Genomic DNA, 20,874 nt, shown 5'->3' on the forward strand with positions numbered 1-20,874 from the left:
ATTGCTCTGGTACCTGTAATCTGGACTGCAACAACTGTGAGTAAAGATCTTGGGACTGCATCACACGGACTCTGTGTTCATTACTGACTCCCTGCACTACAACCACCATCATCCACCCACACTGCCCTGAAGCTACACTCTTCCTGTGGTGAGTAATAATACCATTGCTGCAAACCCACCAGCTTCAGAGGACTGTTCCGCAGCGGCGGCCCCTTTTGCCCCACTCCAGAGGTGGCGTAGTCGGACATTATAAAACCCATATATACAAATTACCGCCCTGGATCACGGACCGGGTCACCGCCACAGTGACTACAACCCCCAGCGTCTACCGGCCTGGCTCAGGGTACCCCACGGCCCAGGGGGCGCGTCAACTTCATAGGTCCCTGATCTGAGACCACTCCTGCAGCGTGATTTGCCCCACCTCTGGATCTCGTTGGCCCAGGCTATACGTCACAACGTATTGCACCAGGGCTTGTCGGTGCTGCCACAGTCGCTGCAACATGGTCAGAGTTGAATTCCACCGTGTCGGCACATCGCATTTCAGCCGGTGAACTGGCAGGCCCAACGACTTCTGTAGAGATATAAGTCGTTGAGCTGCGGGATGCGAACGGCAGAAGTGAGCACACAGCGACCGTGCCCTCTGCAGAAGGCCATCTAGTCCGGGATAGTGGGCTAACAATTTATGGACAACCAGGTTCAACACGTGAGCCATACAAGGCACGTGTGTGACATTGCCGCGGCGAAGGGCCGCACCCAGGTTTGCAGCATTGTCGCACACGGCCTTCCCTGATTGCAGGTCCAGTGGAGACAACCATTCATGAAACTGGGTCTCCAGAGCTGACCACAACTCCTCAGCTGTGTGACTCACATTTCCCAGACATTTCAAAGTAAACACTGATGCCTTGAGCCCTGTTGCCAGCATAGTAAGGAGGTGTGCAGGATTCCTTCTGCGCAGTTAGAAAGCAGGTGGCATTACCAGACAGGCTTTGGGTGCAGGTGGAGGACCGAGAGGAGGTTGAGGAGGCAGAAGCAGTGGAGGAACTTCGAGATAAAGAGGATTGACGCACAACTCGTGGGGACGGTAAGACTTGGACAGCAGCCCCTTGTCCTGCTGTCACCATAGTTACCCAGTGCCCAGTCAGCGACATGTAACGCCCCTGTCCATGCCTACTCGTCCAAGTGTCTGTGGTGAAATGCACCCTGTCACACACAGAGTTTGTCAAAGAAGCAGTGATGTTGTGTGCTACATGCTGGTGGAGCACAGGCACACCTTTCTTTGAGAAGTAGTGCCGACTGGGCATCTGGTACTGGGGCACTGCGACGGACATAAGGTCTCGAAAATCCTCTGTGTCCACCAGGCGGAAAGGCAGCATTTCTGTAGCCAAGAGCTTGCAGATGGTGAAATTCAACCTCTTAGCTTTCTCATGGCTAGGAGGAAATGGTCTTTTACTTGTCCACATCTGAGGTACCGAGGGCTGGCTGTTGTGCTTAGATGCGGTTGATAAGGGTGTCCCCGGCAAACTGCCGGTCTGTGAGGAAGATGCAGGCGGACATGTTAGGTTGCCTTGATCCATAGGTGGTGCTATCGATGTCGGACAGCGCTCAACACCAGCTGGTGTTACCACCTCCAAAGAAAATGATGACCTGCCCATCACGCTGGCTGTTGCGGGTAAAGAGGTGGCAGGTCTGCATCCCAAAACAGGTGTGACTGCTGTCCCCCCAGTCACAGAGGATGAAGAGGCTGTGGATGCACAAGATGTGGCAGACGGTGGTTGGCCCGGCCGGCTAGGCCGCATTGTAGCACACTGAGCTTCCCACTGCAACTTATGCTTCATGTCCATGTGCCGGTTCATACATGAAGTACTCAAACTATGTATTTTTTGGCCTCTACTTAGCTTTTGCTGACAAATGTTACAGATAACACGAGTAGGGTCAACTTTATCGATCTGAAAAAATGCCCAGGCTATGCAAGGCTTAGCACCCATGCGACCTGAAGAGCCACCACGACTTGTGGTCAGAGGCAGAGTTGTGTTTGAGGATGCAGTTGTTAACGTGCTTCCAGTACTACGTCTCTGTCCAGGAAGGCGCAACCTGACCTCGTCGTCACTAGCATTCTCCTCCACCTCCTCTGCTGACCTCATCTCTTGGCTGACTGTGGGTTGACAGTAAGTGGGATCTCCAACCTCATCATCATCACCCTGTGTGTTATCACACCCGTCGTCCTCAGAGCCAACCTGTTCCTGCCCTGACAAAAAACTAAAGTTGTCGCTCCAATCAGGTATTTGAGTCTCATCATTGTCTTCCTCATTGTCTCCACCAACAGGAGTTACAGTTTGGGAATGAGGGTCTACATTATGGTCAGAACCTTCTGCGTCTGGTCCTGGATCCGACTCATAAAGATTCTGGGCATCAGTGCAGATCATTTCCTCGTCTGGATTCACAGAAGCGCTGGAGCCGACCTCTGATTCCAAGGCTATAGTATAAGTAAACAGCTCTGCAGACTCAACCATCTGTTCTACCTCATACTCAGACGAGCAGCTGGAGATTTGGGAGCTGTGAGGAAGCAAGTGCGATTGGGGTGACACCTCTGAGGACTGGAGTATTTGTGATGTTGAAGTTGATGTGGAGGAGAGCCCACTTAAAGGAGCACTTGATATCCGTTGAAGCACCTGCTGTTTTTGTGCCTCATCTGAAATTTGTAGCGATTGGCGTGGCCGTAAGAAAGGGATCTTATCACATTGTCCGCTAAAAGAAGTAGACATTTTAGTTTGGCTGGAAGATGGTCTTTCTTCTGTAGATGTTACTGTTGCTTTAACACCTACCCCACGGACACAACCTTTTTTCCCCTTCCCAACACGCCTATTCCCCTTTCCACCAGCAGCAGGCCTTTTTCCACTCAATTTGGTGGTTAACTAATTCACAACTCTGGAGTTGTTTGTGTGGCACCCCAGGGGTCTGGTTTCCACAGTAATAGCAGTATTACGTCTGTGAGCAGGTGGGAGGTCTCCTGGGCTGGAATCCTAAGCATGCCACACCTCCTGCCCAGTCCTGGGAGGGGAAGAACTTCCCCTATATAAACTGGGGCTGAGGCAGGGTTAGAGAGAGGAGTTCCAGACAGAGACGGAGTCTGGTCTGGATACGCAGAAACAGGGACAGATAGACATCAGGAGCTCTGTAGGAGCCAAGAAGAAGCGCCAGGGGCTGGAGCTGTGCAGAGCTCGCCCTGGAAGAAGGTACTAAAACCGGACACAGGAGTCCGAGGCTGTGGGGACTAAGATATACCCAGCAGCAGAATCCATCCGGCAGGGGATTCCAGGTCCTCTGGCCATAAAAGCCCGGAGGCTCAGTCACAACGAAGGGACCAGCACCGCCATCCCAGAGCGGAGGCTAACAGGAGGCCCCAGGTCACCAGCCGTACGGGTGAGCACCACACGGTATACCCAGGGACGTGGGCTACTTGTAACCGCCGAAAGCAGGGTAGCCAGGAAGGGTACAGACTAACGGGAAGGCCTACAACTCCACCTGGCCAGGGGAACTCCGGCTTACTCGCAGGCTAACCAGGCCCCAACTACTAGCCAGTACTCCCGGGGGAATTTGCCTTGTACCATCAGTAAAGGCCCTGAACTGTACCCTCGCGTTTCCGTGCTTCCTTGTCGCACCGTTATTTCTGGGACATCCACACCATCACTCCCAACATCATCCACATCCGCTGCCCTGAGGCCATACCTCTCCCGTTGGGGGTTATATCAACATTGCTGCACACCTATACCACCGGCCTCAGCGGTCTGCCCTGCAGCGGCGGTTTCATAACCGCATTCAACGGGTGGCGTAGTCGGACACTAATACCATCATACCAATAACCGCCACTTAGTTTGACCACCCTGGGCGCGGACCGGGTCACCGCCACACGAAGACTACTACCCCCATCGGATCCGGCTCCGGGTATCCCCCGCGCGCACGCGCGCCGCACTACAGCACTGGCCCAGGGGGTGAGTCAACTTTGGCGTAGTCGGCAGGATTACGTGCCCGCAACCACCGGGTACTGCGTGCCTGAAAAAAGAGACTTTTATACTTACCTGTGGTGAAGTTTCCCGCCATCTGGAGCCGATTCCCGCCATCCGACGCCATCTTCTGCCTTCTTCCCGCCATCCATGGAGTTTTCCCGCCATTGGATGCCATCTTGAGGGCGCCGCGCGGGAAGAAGAGGGGCGTGGACTCCGAAAGCCCGCGAGAACTGAAGCCCCGCCTCACGTCCGGACGTTGCGTAAGGTCCTGGAAGGAGCCCAGCAGACGCCGACGTCACAGGAGCGCGACGGAAGGTCCTCATCCCTGACGATCCACGGCGGAGCCGCAGCCTACGGAAGAGGATCATCGCAAGGTAGGCCACGGTCCACTAGGGGGGAGGAGGATGTCGGATACGGAGGAGAGCTTCACCGCCACAGCAGCCGCCAGCGCCACCGCTGCTGCGGTAATGCCTTTCACCATGCCCTATATCCCGGGGGCAGCCTGGCTACCCCAGTACTCAGGGGAGTCACATACCCTAAATGACTTCAGAGAAAGGTTGGATAGCCTCTTCCAGGTGTATCCCCTCACGGAGGCGCAAAAGTGAGCATCCTGGTGGCCCAATTAATCGGGGCAGCCGAAAGGGAGGTAAAGTCCTGGCCACCTGGGAGGAAGAGGACTGTCAGAGACATACTAACCCGGCTGAAAGACACATTTGACACCCGCACCTCAGCCGAAATAAAACTAAGATTTTATGGGTGCAAACAACGGGCACATGAGAGTATAAGAGACTATGCTCTAAACCTACAAGAGGCCCTGAGAGCCATTAAGCAGGCAGACCCTGACAGCGTGGGAAATGAAGATAAGCTGTTGACTGAACAATTCATTGAGGGTCTACTGTGCAATGCCCACCGAACCCAGTTGCGGGCAATGGCCTTACAGGACCATGACCTGGACTTTGCACAGTTCAAGGACAGAGCCATCCGGGTGCTCCGGGAACCGGCACCAGGTGGCGCTGTGACCCACAGGCGCCCTGCTATCACTTATCACCAGGAGACGGCGCCCTTGTCTGCAGGGCCTGTGGGAGCTGATGCGCAGGCTTTAAACAGTGACCCGGCTACAGACCTGCACCATCAGGTCCAAGAGCTAACTAAAAGCGTTGCCGCGCTAACCCGAACTGTGCAGTCTTTACAGGTTTCTACTGCAGGGAAGATCGAGCTGGCATCCGGACCGGAGGACATCCCGTGGCGCCGACCAAGGAGGACCCCACCGGCCAGAGGAAGAACCAGCGATCGATACAACGAGGACGGACGACCTATTTGCCGCCGCTGCAATCAACCCGGACATGTGGCAAGGTACTGTCATTTAAACGGGCACAACCTGGGGTAGAGGGCCAACCCCCAGGCATAAGACCATCAGGCCCATCAAACTGGCGTGATAAATACGTAGGGGGACGTCCAATCTTGCCTGTGGTACTGGATGGCATTCCTATGAGTGCCCTACTAGACACTGGGTCACAGGTCACCACCATCCCGTACGTGCTCTTCAAGCAGTACTGGAATGATTCGGACATAACCCGCTACCCAGACGACGACCTGAGTATCATCGCCAGCAATGGTCAGCCCGTGCCGCAGGTGGGATTCAAGGAGGTGACCATTAAAATCGGTAAAGTCGAGCTGGCGGCACAAGGACTGATTATAGTGGACATAGACCGTCATGAGAGTCACCCTAGAATCACCCTGGGAACCAATGTAATTGAAAATTGTCTTGCAGAGGTGATTCTCATTTTACAGCAGGTTGCCAAGAACGCCAGTTCCGGCCAGCAGCGTGTGCTCCAAAAAGAGATCCGGGCACTGATGAAGCGGCAACAGGTGGAACTATCTGGTGGTGAGATAGGTAGCGTGAGAATGTGTGACCCGTTCCCTATTGCCATGCCCCCAAAAAGTGAGATGATGATTTGGTGCCGGACAGCTATTGGTCTAAGAGGTAGAGACTACCAAGCAATGGTAGAACCCGTCTACTCAGACAGTAGGCCCACCATTTTGACAGCACGGGGGGTGGTCGATGTACGCCATGGGAGGGTGCCCGTTCGCATCATAAATATCGGTGAGAGAGAAGTACACCTGCCCCGGTATGCCACGCTAGCTAAATTGTTCACCATAAACCAGAATTCTGTACAGGCCGTGGAACCCTTGCCTCCATCTCAACCAGAGGAAGGTAACGGCTCTAAGAAACCAGTGGGGGACTGGTGTCAGCAACTACATCTGGGTACTGACTCCACTCCCTCGCACCAGAAACGAGGAGTCTATCGGGTGGTTCAAGAGTACGAGAGAGTGTTTAGTAAACACCCGTTAGACTTCGGGCGAGTAAAGGGGGTAGAACACCACATCCCCACGGGAGACCATCCTCCCATAAAGGAGAGATACCGACCCGTACCCCCTGCACACTACCAACACGCCAAGGGGATGCTTAGAGACATGAAGGAGGCTGGGGTAATCAGGGACAGCTGTAGCCCCTGGGCAGCTCCACTAGTCTTAGTGAAAAAGAAGGACAACACTATGAGAATGTGTGTAGACTACAGGAAGGTCAACCGTATCACACACAAAGATGCGTACCCGTTGCCAAGGATAGAAGAGTCCTTAGCTGCATTAAAATCTGCTAACTTCTTCTCTACTTTGGATCTCACTAGCGGGTACTGGCAGGTTCCTGTAGCAGAGGCAGACCGGGAGAAGACCGCATTCACCACCCCGATGGGTCTCAGCGAATTTAACTGCATGCTGTTCGGGCTCTGCAACGCACCAGGAACCTTCCAACGGTTGATGGAATGCTGTCTGGGACACCGGAACTTCGAGACGGTCCTGTTATACCTGGACGATGTCATCGTCTATTCCAAGACCTACGAGGACCACCTGAAACACCTGGCAGAAGTGTTCGAAGCTCTGGCAAACTACGGCCTAAAGGTGAAACCCTCCAAGTGTCACCTCCTGAAACCAAAGGTGCAATACCTGGGACACGTGGTGAGTGCTGACGGAGTGGCTCCTGACCCTGATAAGATCACCGTGATTAAGGACTGGCCAAGACCCTCCAGCATAAAGGAAGTGCGGCAGTTCCTCGGGTTGGTAGGCTACTACCGAAGATTCATTCCCGGTTTCACCAAAATGGCAGCCCCTATGCAGGACCTCCTGATAGGTCAATCTCGAAAAGCCAAAAACCAGAAGCCGCCCTTCAGGTGGGAAAAGCTGGAAGAGGAGTCCTTTTGCCAGCTGAAGATGGCCCTCACGGGGGAAGAAATCCTGGCATATCCAGACTACAGCCAGCCCTTTATCCTCTACACGGACGCAAGTAACATCGGGCTAGGAGCCGTGCTGTCCCAGATCCAGCAAGGAAAAGAACGGGTAATCGCTTACGCTAGCCGAAAGCTACGACCCACCGAGAGGAACCCTGAGAATTATAGCTCATTCAAGCTGGATTTCCTGGCAGTAGTGTGGGCAGTGACCGAATGTTTCAAGCATTACCTTGCCTCCTCCAAATTCATCGTGTACACGGATAACAACCCGTTGACACACCTGGACACTGCAAGGCTCGGTGCTCTGGAACAGAGATGGATGGCTCGCCTGTCCAACTTTGAATTCACCATCAAATACCGGGCAGGACACTCAAATGCCAACGCGGATGCCCTGTCTAGAATGCCGAACTTACCGGACGTAGGGGAAGATCCAGAAGATCTGGAAGAAGTTGAGCTCCCTGCGTTCCACCGTCATGGGATTACCCTGTATTCCAACCGTGTGAAGGACACGCGCTCCTCGACGTTCAATCCCTTGCCCCACTACAACTGGGCGGAGACGCAAGACAGTGATCCTGCAGTCCGCCTGGTGAAGGAAATGCTGACCCAAGCCGATGCCAGTCTGGACCCAGACGCCCCAGAGGAGACTAAGCAACTGTGGAAGGAGAAAAGTAGGCTGTTGTGAGAAGTTGTGCCGGAGAATGGTTAACTCTCGAACGCATGAGTTGACCTGGCAGGTAGTGGTCCCCAGACGAGACGCGGCTATGATTCTGGAGGCGTACCACAACGGAGCAGGACATTTCGGGTGGAAGAAGCTGGAGTTCTTATTGCGTGAACGGTTCTACTGGGTAGGCATGAGAGGAGCCAGCGAGAGGTGGTGCAGAGACTGTGGACCGTGCCACCTAAGAAGGAAGGACCGTGCCAGCCAGAAGACTCCCTTGCAGCCCATCATCACCCGACAGCCACTGGAACTGGTAGCCCTGGACCATGTGAAACTGGCTCCAAGCAGATCTGGGTATATCTACGCCCTCACAATCGTAGATCATTACTCCCGGTTCCTGGTGGTGGTCCCGGTCAAGGACTTAACGGCTCAAACAGCAGCTAGAGCCTTCCAGCAGCACCTCTGCCGTCCACACGGGTACCCGGACCAAGTGCTGACAGACCAAGGGCCAGCCTTCGAAGCGGAAGTCTTCCAGGAGTTCTGCAACCTGTATGGCTGCACGAAGATAAGAACAACGCCCTATCACCCACAAACTAATGGACTCTGCGAGAAGATGAACCAGGTGGTGATAGACCTCCTGAAAACATTGCCCCTGGAAGAACGCAGTATGTGGCCTGAGAAGCTGCCTGATCTGGTGGACCTATACAACCACATCCCTGTAGGTTCTACAAACTGTACCCCGGCTTACCTAATGAGAGCGAGACCTGGTAAGCTGCCTATCGACCTGGATATGGGAGTCCTGACGCCCGAGGACACCTCGCCAGAGGCAGACTGGGATACAGGACGGCAGTAGCAGTATCGGAAAGTGCAGGAGAGCGTGGAGCGAAGTCTGTCTCAAGCTAGAGAAAGGCAAGAGAGGGCTTATAATCAGTATGCTCCCGCTGTTCCCCTGGTACCTGGAGAGCAGGTCTTGAAGAGGAAAAGACGGCTCCACAAGTTGGACGACCAGTGGGAGAAGGACCCGTACACCGTACTGCCATCAAGCCATGAGAGCCCAAAGATTTGCGTGATCAGTAAGGATGGAGGAGAAACCACAGCCGTTGTCTCCAGAGACGACCTGAAGAAGTGTCCCGAGCAGCTGCAAAGCCCTGAAGAAGAAGATCAAGAAAACCCTCGACCCGCAGAGGAAAGGGAAGAAATGATCAGGACTGTACTCGGAGACTTCCCCCGGTCTTGGACACAAGTAAACGGTGCTGTCGTGGCACCCATCCTCACCTTTCTCCAGCCAGCCCCGCAAGTGCCTACAGAAGAACCAGTGGAGCTGGAAGAGCAGCCGGCCCAAGAGGCAGAAGAGTCCACACCAGCAGTACAGGAGGATCAACCCTCTGCTAGTAGTGAGCCTGCCGTGCCCCTAGTGAGCCAAAGAGTGCGCAGAAAGCTGCCCAGCCTGCCCATAACACCTCCTACACCCTGTAGTGCAGGACCAGTTAGTGAGCTCCGTAGGTCCACTAGGGTTACCAGAGGCCAGATGCCCGTACGTTGGAGAATCTAAGTTGGCTAGTTGCTTTAACTATTTTATGTTTACCTGTTTTGTTGTAGCCGTTGCTAATTATGTTTTTCAGTTACAGGTTTCTTTATATGGACTGACAGGTTATGGACAGTGAGTAACCGGAACTCTGTTGTAAATATGTTTGGAGCGTAACCCAGGAATGGACTACAGACTGTTAAAGACTCGGGGCAGGACAGACCCCTACCTGGTTACGGCTCCCTGTTCTTTGGTGAAATGGACACCCTTATTGCTTCCCGGTTACGGACACGCCGTGACCATCTCATGTATTTAATTGTTATTGTTTATACCCTGTTATGTTTAGTCCGGGAGTACTAAATTTCACTAGGGGGGAATGTGGCACCCCAGGGGTCTGGTTTCCACAGTAATAGCAGTATTACGTCTGTGAGCAGGTGGGAGGTCTCCTGGGCAGGAATCCTAAGCATGCCACACCTCCTGCCCAGTCCTGGGAGGGGAAGAACTTCCCCTATATAAACTGGGGCTGAGGCAGGGTTAGAGAGAGGAGTTCCAGACAGAGACGGAGTCTGGTCTGGACACGCAGAAACAGGGACAGATAGACATCAGGAGCTCTGTAGGAGCCAAGGAGAAGCGCCAGGGGCTGGAGCTGTGCAGAGCTCGCCCTGGAAGAAGGTACTAAAACCGGACACAGGAGTCCGAGGCTGTGGGGACTAAGATATACCCAGCAGCAGAATCCATTCGGCACGGGATTCCAGGTCCTCTGGCCATAAAAGCCCGGAGGCTCAGTCACAACGAAGGGACCAGCACTGCCATCCCAGAGCGGAGGCTAACAGGAGGCCCCAGGTCACCAGCCATACGGGTGAACACCACACGGTATACCCAGGGACGTGGGCTACTTGTAACCGCCGAAAGCAGGGTAGCCAGGAAGGGTACAGACTAATGGGAAGGCCTACAACTCCACCTGGCCAGGGGAACTCCGGCTTACTCGCAGACTAACCAGGCCCCAACTACTAGCCAGTACTCCCGGGGGAATTTGCCTTGTACCATCAGTAAAGGCCCTGAACTGTACCCTCGCGTTTCCGTGCTTCCTTGTCGCACCGTTAGTGCTGGGACATCCACACCATCACTCCCAACATCATCCACATCCGCTGCCCTGAGGCCATACCTCTCCCGTTGGGGGTTATATCAACATTGCTGCACACCTATACCACCGGCCTCAGCGGTCTGCCCTGCAGCGGCGGTTTCATAACCGCATTCAACGGGTGGTGTAATCGGACACTAATACCATCATACCAATAACCGCCACTTAGTTTGACCACCCTGGGCGCGGACCGGGTCACCGCCACACGAAGACTACTACCCCCATCGGATCCGGCTCCGGGTATCCCCCGCGCGCACGCGTGCCGCACTACAGCACTGGCCCAGGGGGTGAGTCATTTGCACAAAAAAACAATGGATGGGAACCGAGCAGAGCTGAGTGGCCAAACTGTGGTATTAGGCCAAAACTATTGGCTGGGTTAGATGCAGAAAAAAATTATATTCAATTTGCAACCTGATGGAGGTCAATATAGATGGACTAATAGACCAAGTCCCACACACTGCTAGAAGCCCAAATATTTTTTCAGAGCTAGGTGCAGAAAAAAAATATTTTTAATTTGCAACCTGATGGAGGTCAGTATAGATGGACTAATAGACCTAGTCCCACACACTGCTAGAAGCCCAAATATTTTTTCAGAGCTAGATGCAGAAAAAAATTATATTCAATTTGCAACCTGATGAAGGTCAGTATAGATGGACTAATAGAACAAGTCCCACACACTGCTAGAAGCCCAAATATTTTTTCAGAGCGAGATGCAGAAAAAAGTTATTTTTAATTGCAACCTGATGAAGGTCAGTATAGATGGACTAATAGACCAAGTCCCACACACTGCTAGAAGCCCAAATATTTTTTCAGAGCTAGATGCAGAAAAAAATTATATTCAATTTGCAACCTGGTGGAAGTCAGTATAGATGGACTAATAGATCAAGTCCCACACACTGCTAGAAGCCCAAATATTTTTTCAGAGCTAGATGCAGATAAAAATTATTTTTAATTTGCAACCTGGTGGAGGTTAGTATAGATGGACTAATAGAACAAGTCCCACACACTGCTAGAAGCCCAAATATTTTTTCAGAGCTAGATGCAGAAAAAAATTATATTCAATTTGCAACCTGATGGAGGTCAGTATAGATGGACTAATAGAATGATGCTATGCCCAAAAGGTTTTACTTCACTAGGTGCAGTAAAAAAATTGGTATTCTATACACAGGTGGTGTAGCATGCAACACAGATAGGCTACTCCACTGACTAACACACTCTGCAATAGGCCAAAAAGGATTAGCTTTGCTAGATTTAGCCAAATGCTGTGAAAAAAACTTGCACAGCACTGGCACAGACCTGCCTGGCAAAAACTGATAGGAACTGATGTAACTTAGTCCTGAAAAGGACTGCAATTACAATTAGTCTTTGCTCCCAACCTATCTATTTAAGAGCACAGACCTGCCTGATAAAAGTCGTAGGAAAAGCTGTAACCTAGTCCTTAAAAGGACTGCAATCACAACTATTCCCTACTCCCAAGCTATCTGTAGATTTGTGCGAAAATTGGCTTGAAATTAACAAGTTATAGCGCACACAGCAACAGCAGTGCCGTCTAACACGCAGCTGCAGCAGTGAGAAAATGGTGGCGACGGGGAAAATGGCTGGGTCTTATAGGGCAAGGACATGTGACATACACTGACAATGACACATGCCCTTGCTTGTGTGAAAAAAAGCACTTCGCTCCGTGTGTGCGCTGCTGATAGGCTGACAGATTGCACCTCCCCACTGTAAATGCGGGAAAGAGAAAAAAAAATGGAGACCTTCATTATTCCTGCAGAGATCCATCCCCTGCCCCTCCCCCCGCCCCGCTGTACACTCAAACTGCGTATTAACATTAATTTTCTTCATTACTGAGAAAAAATCCAGTTATGATTTTGGTGCACGAACAGTTATCGAACATAACCTCGAACAGCCGAATTTTTTTCAAATCGTTCGTGTTCGCCGAACGGCTCGAACACCGCCCAAAACAGCTCGAATTTGAGATTGGCGAACAGTTCTAGACGAACAACGCTCATCTCTACTGGTGAGGACCCAGCGGTCATGGTGCACATTGGCACAAATGACAAAGTTAGAGGTAGGTGGAAGGTCCTTAAAGATTATTTCAGGGAATTAGGCTACAAGCTGAAAGCAAGGACCTCCAAGGTGGTATTCTCTGAAATACTACCGGTACCACGTGCCACGCCAGAGAGGCAATGGGAGATTAGGGAGATAAATAAGTGGCTTAAGAACTGGTGTAGGAAGGAGGGATTTGGGTTCCTGGAGAACTGGGCCGACTTCTCAGTTGGCTACAGACGCTACGCTAGGGACCGGCTGCACCTCAATGGGGAGGGTGCAGCTGTGCTGGGGGAGAAAATGGCTAGAAGGTTGGAGGAGTGTTTAAACTAGGGATTGGGGGGGAGGGTATTCATTTTATAGGTGGGAAAGATAGTGCAGATAGTGACCTGGGCACAAATAAAGAAATTGGGGGTGGGGTTAGAACAGTCAATAAAGTAAGAAGGAATAGAGGTACAGAGAGATACATAAAATGCATGTACACTAATGCCAGAAGCCTCACCAACAAAATGGAGGAATTAGAATTAATTTTGTTGGAAAATAATTATGACATGGTATTGATATCTGAGACGTGGCTGGACGAGAGCCATGACTGGGCAGTTAATTTACAGGGCTATAGTCTGTTCAGAAATGACCGCACAAACAAGCGAGGGGGGGGTGTGTGTTTATATGTAAAATCATCCTTAAAACCTGTCTTGCGGGAGGATATTTGTGAATCTAATAAAAATGTAGAGTCCCTGTGGGTGGAGATAAGGGGAAGGGGAAAAAATAATAAATTACTGATAGGGGTTTGTTATAAGTCTCCAAAAATAATGAAAGTAGCGGAGAATATCCTCGTAAAGCAAATAGATGAAGCAGCGACTCAAGGAGAAGTCATTATTATGGGAGACTTTGACTACCCTGAAATACATTGGGGGACAGAAACATGTAGTTCAAGCAAAGGTAATAGGTTTTTGACAACTATGAGAGACAATTACCTTTCACAACTGGTTCAGGACCCAACAAGAAGGGCGGCACTGCTAGACCTAATATTAACCAATAGGCCAGACCGCATATCAAATATACGAATCGGGGGTCACTTGGGTAATAGTGATCACAAAATAATACGTTTTCATGTAACCTTTAATAAGATGTGTAGTAGAGGGGTTACAAGGACACTAAACTTCAGGAAGGCAAATTTCCAACGGTTGAGAGATGATCTTAGTGCAATAAACTGGGACGATATCCTGAGACATAAAGCTACACAAAGTAAATGGGAGACATTTATTAACATCCTGAATAGGACCTGTGCACAATATATAACCTTTGGGAATAAGCATGCTAGAAATAGGAGGAAACCACTATGGCTAAATAAAGCTGTAAGGGGCGCAATAAATTACAAAAAGAAAGCGTTTAGAGGACTAAAGCAAGTAGGTAGTGATGAGGCATTAAACAAATATAGAAAATTAAATAAATTATGTAAAAGCAAATCAAGGCAGCAAAGATTGAGGTAGAGAGAATCATTGCCAGAGAAAGTAAAAATAACCCCAAAATATTCTTTAACTACATAAATAGTAAAAAACTAAAAAATGATAGTGTTGGCCCCTTAAAAATAGTCTGGGTGAAATGGTGGATGAGGATGAGGAAAAAGCTAATATGCTAAATGATTTTTTTTCAACCGTATTTACACAAGAAAATCGCATGACAGAAAACATGATTAGTGATAACAAAAATTCTCCATTAAATGTCACTTGCTTAACCCAGCAGGAAGTACGGCGGCGTCTAAAAATCACTAAAGTTGACAAATCACTGGGCCCGGATGGGATACACACGCGAGTACTGCAGGAATTAAGTAACGTCATAGATAGACCATTATTTTTAATCTTTAAAGATTCCATATTAACAGGGTCTGTACCATGCGACTGGCGTATAGCAAATGTGGTGCCAATATTCAAAAAGGGGACAAAAACTGAACTTGGAAATTATAGGCCGGTAAGCTTAACCTCTACTGTGGGTAAAATCCTGGAGGGTTTCCTAAGAGATGCTATAATAGAGTATCTGAGGAAGAATAACCTCATGACCCAATATCAACATGGGTTTACGAGGGACCGTTCCTGTCAAACTAATCTGATCAGTTTTTATGAGGAGGCAAGTTCTGGACTGGACCAAGGAAATGCAGTGGATGTTGTGTATATGGACTTTTCATAAGCTTTTGATACGGTTCCACAAAAAAGGTTGATACATAAAATGAGAACAATGGGGATAGGGGAAAATATATGTATGTGGGTTAAGAATTGGCTCAGTGATAGTAAACAAAGGGTGGTTATTAATGGAAAACACTCTGACTGGGTCTCAGTTAACAGTGGGGTACCACAGGGGTCAGTATTGGGCCCCCTTCTTTTTAACATATTTATTAATGACCTTGTAGGGGGCATACAGAGTATTATTTCAATATTTGCAGATGACACTAAACTCTGCAGGGTAATCAATACAGAGGAGGACAATTTTATATTACAGGAGGATCTATGTAAACTAGAAGCTTGGGCTGATAAATGGCAAATGAGCTTTAATGGGGATAAATGTAAGGTAATGCACTTGGGCAGAGGAAATAAAATGTATAATTATATGCTTAATTGTAAAACACTGGGCAAAATTGTAACTGAAAAAGACCTGGGTGTATTGGTGGACGACAAGCTCACATTTAGTGGCCAGTGTCAGGCAGCTGCTGCAAAGGCAAATAAAATAATGGGATGCATTAAAAGAGGCATAGATGCTCATGAGGAGAACATAATTTTACCTCTATACAAGCAGGGTCGGATTGGGGTGTCTGGGGCCCACAGGGGGAACTGACTCTAGGGGCCCACCTACAGCAATATGCAAATATCTGTTATCCACTATCCCTGTTATTGTGGAGCGTCTCCTGGCGCCTCCTGCACATCTACTGTGCACATACTATAACTGGGATCTACAATTACTGTAGTTTACATGAAAGAGCTTCTTCGTTTAAAACAAGTTATCACCGATCCATGGGCTCCACAGGATAGGTGATCACTTATTGATTGAAAACCGCACCGATTGGAAGAATGGGGAAGTTTTATCCCTGACAGGACACTTATCCCCATTTTAAAATGCAGCGACAGGTGGGACGTCTGACCACAGCCTCATTCGTTCTCTTGGGGGCTTCCAAAAAAAAGCAGCGCTCGCAGCCACTGAGGGAATGAATGGATCAGTGGTCGAGTCGCACATGCTTTCCAGTCTAATGGGGATAAAAGCTCCACATTCTGCCGATCGGTGCAGGTCCCAGTAGTCAGACCCCCACCAATCAATAAGTTATCACTTATCCTGTGGAGAGGTGATTACTTGTTTTCACAGAAGAACCCCTGTAAGTACATCTCTGCTGCTCTGGTCCAAGTATTTAATCTCTAAGGCCACAGCCCCACTATCAGTATTTGGTCAGTACTCGGTCAGTATTCTTTCTCAGGAGTGGGAGCTAAAGCCAGGTGCGGAACAATCAGAGAAAAGGTATAATAGAAACAAGTCACCAATTCTTCATTATCACCCACTCCTGGTTTTGGCTCCCACTGCTGAGAAAAAATACTAACCAAATACTGATAGTGAGGCCGTGGCCTTATGGCAAAAAATATTTTCCTAGTTAATATCAGCGAGAACAAATGACCGCCATACACAACATAATCCACTATACCAACACCAGTAATACCACATACAAAAGGGACAAATATCACCACACCATGACCAGACCACATATTACCACCACATAGTGACCAAATAATACAATACTGATCAGGAATACAAACCACAATACTAACAAAACTGTCACTATACACATGAGCTCTATATATAGTGTCAGTGTACAGGTAATACTGTGATCACCAGTGACATTATAAACAGGAGCTCTGTATATAGTGTACAGGTAATACAGGGATCACCAGTGATATTATACACAGGAGCTCTGTATATAGTGTACAGGTAATACAGTGATCACCAGTGACATTCTAAACAAGAGCTCTGTATATAATGTCAGTGTACAGGTAATACAGTGATCACCGGTGACATTATACCCAGGAGCTCAGTATCTAGTGTACAGGTAATACAGTTATCACGGGTGACATTAGACACAGGAGCTCTGTATATAGTGTACAGGTAATACACTGGTCACCAGTGACATACACAGGAGCTCTGTATATACTATATAGTGTAAGTGTACATGTAATACACTGACTCACCAGTGATGTCTCTAGGTGAAGTTCTTCATCTTCGCTTTTCTTCTTCATCTGGCACAGTCCGCCATCACTTCTTCCAACCAGGATTCATCTCTGCAGAAAATAACACAGTTATCAATAACTGATCTCTTTTAGAGCACATTCCCACTTTTCCCCGGGCTTCTACACTACACCAGTTGAAGAAATAAAGCGACGTACTGCCGCCCTGCACTGTAACAGGACCCCCCTTTTGTCCCATCCCATGGAAAACCGTTTCCTAAAAAGTAAATTATATTACAGAAGTAATAATGTCCCTAATTGGACTCTAAAGTAATAATGTTCCCCACTCGCCACCATAAACTAATAAAGATCCTCAATCTGGCCCCCAAACAGTAATAAAGTCCCTTGTCCAGCATGGCCCCCCCATCTATCCATCCTGGCCCCCCCATCTATCCATCCTGGCCCCCTCATCTATCCATCCTGGCCTCCATGTGTCCAGCCTGTCCAGTCCCATATATCCATCCTGGCCTCCATGTGTCCAACCTGCCCACCCCCATATATCCATCCTAGTCCCCCCCCCATATATCCATCCTGCCCCACCCCATATATCTATCCAGTCCCCCATGTGTCCAGCCTGCCCCAGCCCATATATCCATCCTAGCCCCCATGTGTCCAACCTGCCCACCCCCATATATCCATCCTAGCCCCCATGTGTCCAGCCTGCCCCACCCATTTATTCATCCTAGCCCCCATGTGTCCAACCTGCCCACCCCATATATCCATCCTAGCCCCCCATATATCTATCCAGTCCCCCATGTGTCCAGCCTGCCCCACCCCATATATCCATCCTAGCCCCCATGTGTCCAGCCTGCCCCCTCACCCCCATGTATCCATCCAGATCCCCATGTGTCCAGCTTGCCCCCATTCACCCCCATGTGTCCAACCAGGTCCCCATGTATCCAGCCTTCCCCCTCTCACCCCCTTGTGTCCATCCAGGTCCCCATGTGTCCAGCCTGCCCCCCCTCATCTCCATGTGTCCTTCAAGGTTCCCTTGTGTCCAGCCGGCCCCCCTCACCCCAATGTGTCCATCCAGGTCCCCATGTGTCCAGCCAGCCCCCCTCACTCCCATGTGTCCATCCAGGTCCCCATGTGTCCAGCCTGCCCCCTCTCACGCCCTTGTGTCCATCCAGGTCCCCATGTGTCCAGCCTGCCCCCCCACACCCCCATATGTCCATCCAGGTTCCCAGCCTGCCCCCCTCACCCCCATGTGTCCATCCAGGTCCCCATGTGTCCAGCCTGCCCCCCCCTCACCCCCATGTGTCCATCCAGGTCACCATGTGTCCAGGCTGCCCCCCTCACCGCCATGTGTCCATCAATGTCCCCATGTGTCCAGCCTGCCCCCCCTCACCCCCATGTGTCCATCCAGGTCCCCATGTGTCCAGCCTGCCCCCTCTCACCCCCATGTATCCATCCAGGTCCCCATGTGTCCAGCCTGCCCCCTCTCACCCCCACGTATCCTTCCAGGTCCCCATGTGTCCAGCTTGCCCCCTCTCACCCCCATGTGTCCAGCCTGCTCCCCTCACCCCCATGTATCCATCCAGGTCCCCATGTGTCCAGCCTGCCCCCTCTCACCCCCATGTGTCCATCCAGGACCCTATGTGTCCAACCTGCCCCCCTCACCCCTATGTGTCCATCCAGGTCCCCATGTGTCCCGCCTGCCCCCCCTCACCCCCATGTGTCCAGCCTGACCCCCCATATATGCATGATCGCCAATGCTGAGAACACTCACCCAGAAAAACGTGGATATTGCACTTGACTTGAAGTTGAAGCAGGGAGAGCTGTAGGCCTGCAGCCTTGTTTCCAGGGTGACGGTGAGAGAGCAGAGCACAGGTCACCACATACTCAGCCCAGGAGGCCAAGAGAGCAGGAGAGAAGAGGGCGGTGCGCGGTGCTGGTGCGGTGTTACATACCCGGACGGGAGCCGATGTTACAAGGCCAATTCCAAGGCAGCAGGAGTCGGGACTGTAGAGCACAGCGCAGCGTCGGCGTATCAGAAGCCAGCCGGGGAGCAGGGAGAGGAGAGCGCGACGTCAGCGTGTCACCTGACACCACACAACTGCCAGCCACCAGCGGGAAAGCAGAGCGCGGTGCGTGTCACCGCCCACCAAGAACACGTCCTCCTTTCATGTGAGTATGCGCGTCACCCGCTGTCACCACTGAATAGTATGAGCGCTGCACGTGACGCTACATTTCCTTCGGCTGCTCTTTTAAAGGGCCCGCACTTTTAAAGGGCCCGCACTTTTAAAGGGCCCCACTACCAATTCTCTCACTCTCTCATCAGGGCCCACAGGGAATTTTGCCGCTATCCCGCCAGGCCAGTCCGACCCTGTATACAAGTCATTAGTGCGACCACACTTAGAATACTGTGTACAGTTTTGGTCTCCGGTGTATAAGAAAGACATAGCTGAACTAGAGAGGGTGCAGAGAAGAGCGACCAAGGTTATTAGAGGACTGGGGGGTCTGCAATACCAAGACAGGTTATTACACTTGGTGTTATTTACTGTGGAAAAACGAAGGCTATGGGGTGATCTTATTACTATGTACAAGTATATGAGGGTGACAGTACAGAGACCTTTCTACTGATCTTTTTACTCTGAGGCCAGAGACGGGGACAAGGGGGCATCTTCTACGTCTGGAGGAAAGAAGGTTTAATCATAATCACAGACGCGGATTCTTTACTGTAAGAGCAGTGAAACTATGGAACTCTCTGCCGCATGATGTTGTAATGAGTGATTCACTATTAAAATTTAAGAAGGGCATGGATGCCTTTCTTGAAAAGTATAATATTACAGGTTATATATACTAGATTCCTTGATAGGGCATTGATCCAGGGAACTAGTCTGATTGTCGTACGGAGTCGGGAAGGAATTTTTTTCCCCAATGTGGAGCTTAGTGTTTGCCACATGGCTTTTTTTGCCTTCCTCTGGATCAACATGTTAGGCTATGGGTTGAACTAGATGGACTTAGTCTTCCTTCAACCTTAAAAACTATGTTACTATGTTACCTATTATGGACGTTAGTGACCTGGCAGTTCCTTGTGAGTAAATCTATATCCCTTTGCTGGGATTAATCTTGAGCATTCACAATCACTTAGTCTCCATTCTCTCTGTTTTCCTAAGTCCAATACACTAGCAACCCAGTAGATCCACATCTGCTCTTGGCCTGAATAGATCTACACTATCTCTATTCCCTTGACAGTACCTACAGTAGTTTCCACCAAATCTGCTTACAAAAGAGCACCATGGATCTCTCTTAGGACAACATTTGGGTGCCAATTTCTCAATTCACGCACAACACAACTTTCCCACACACAGATACTTTAGGGCCTTCTAAGTTTGCCCTCTCTATTTGTTTGGGCTTACTGTACCTTTTTGCCATCATACCTACTAACGTTTTTCAGCATCTTGGAACTTAGAACTACCTCTACCATTATTGGACTATACTATATTTGATTTTCTCCCATCCCCCTAACAAATTAGGGCTATGACCTCAACTGGACTGCACTTGTAATTGTTGGCACCAAAGTGTTGCACTTGGTATTGAGTCAAATTAATAACAGAGAAGTTGTGCCAAGACTTAAAACAAGGTCAAAACCTGGTTGCTCGGATTTCCAGTTATGAAGTGAAAAACCATATTTAACAAAAATACCAACAGGGAGAACAGAAATGATCCAATTCTATGATGAATTAGACCAGTATGCCGCTTCCTGTAACTGCAGAATAGTTTCACTTGCAAAATGCTCCCTTGATACATGGACAGCCCCGAGGAAGATTTTGTGACCAAGACTGTGATGCAGTTACCCATAATAAGCAGTACAGTAAGTAATTCAATTTGGCTCAAATGCCTCTATGCCTTACAGGAAAATATACATTTTTTTACAACAGCTTTACAAATGCCTGGAAATAGCACTAGACAAAAATAGATGGACTTCTCCCCCGGCCTGAAACCTTTTAT

The sequence above is a fragment of the Phyllobates terribilis genome, unplaced genomic scaffold (genome assembly GCF_046119375.1).
Source record: "Phyllobates terribilis strain yellow unplaced genomic scaffold, ASM4611937v1 Scaffold_12__6_contigs__length_324123572, whole genome shotgun sequence".
NCBI lineage: Eukaryota > Metazoa > Chordata > Amphibia > Anura > Dendrobatidae > Phyllobates > Phyllobates terribilis.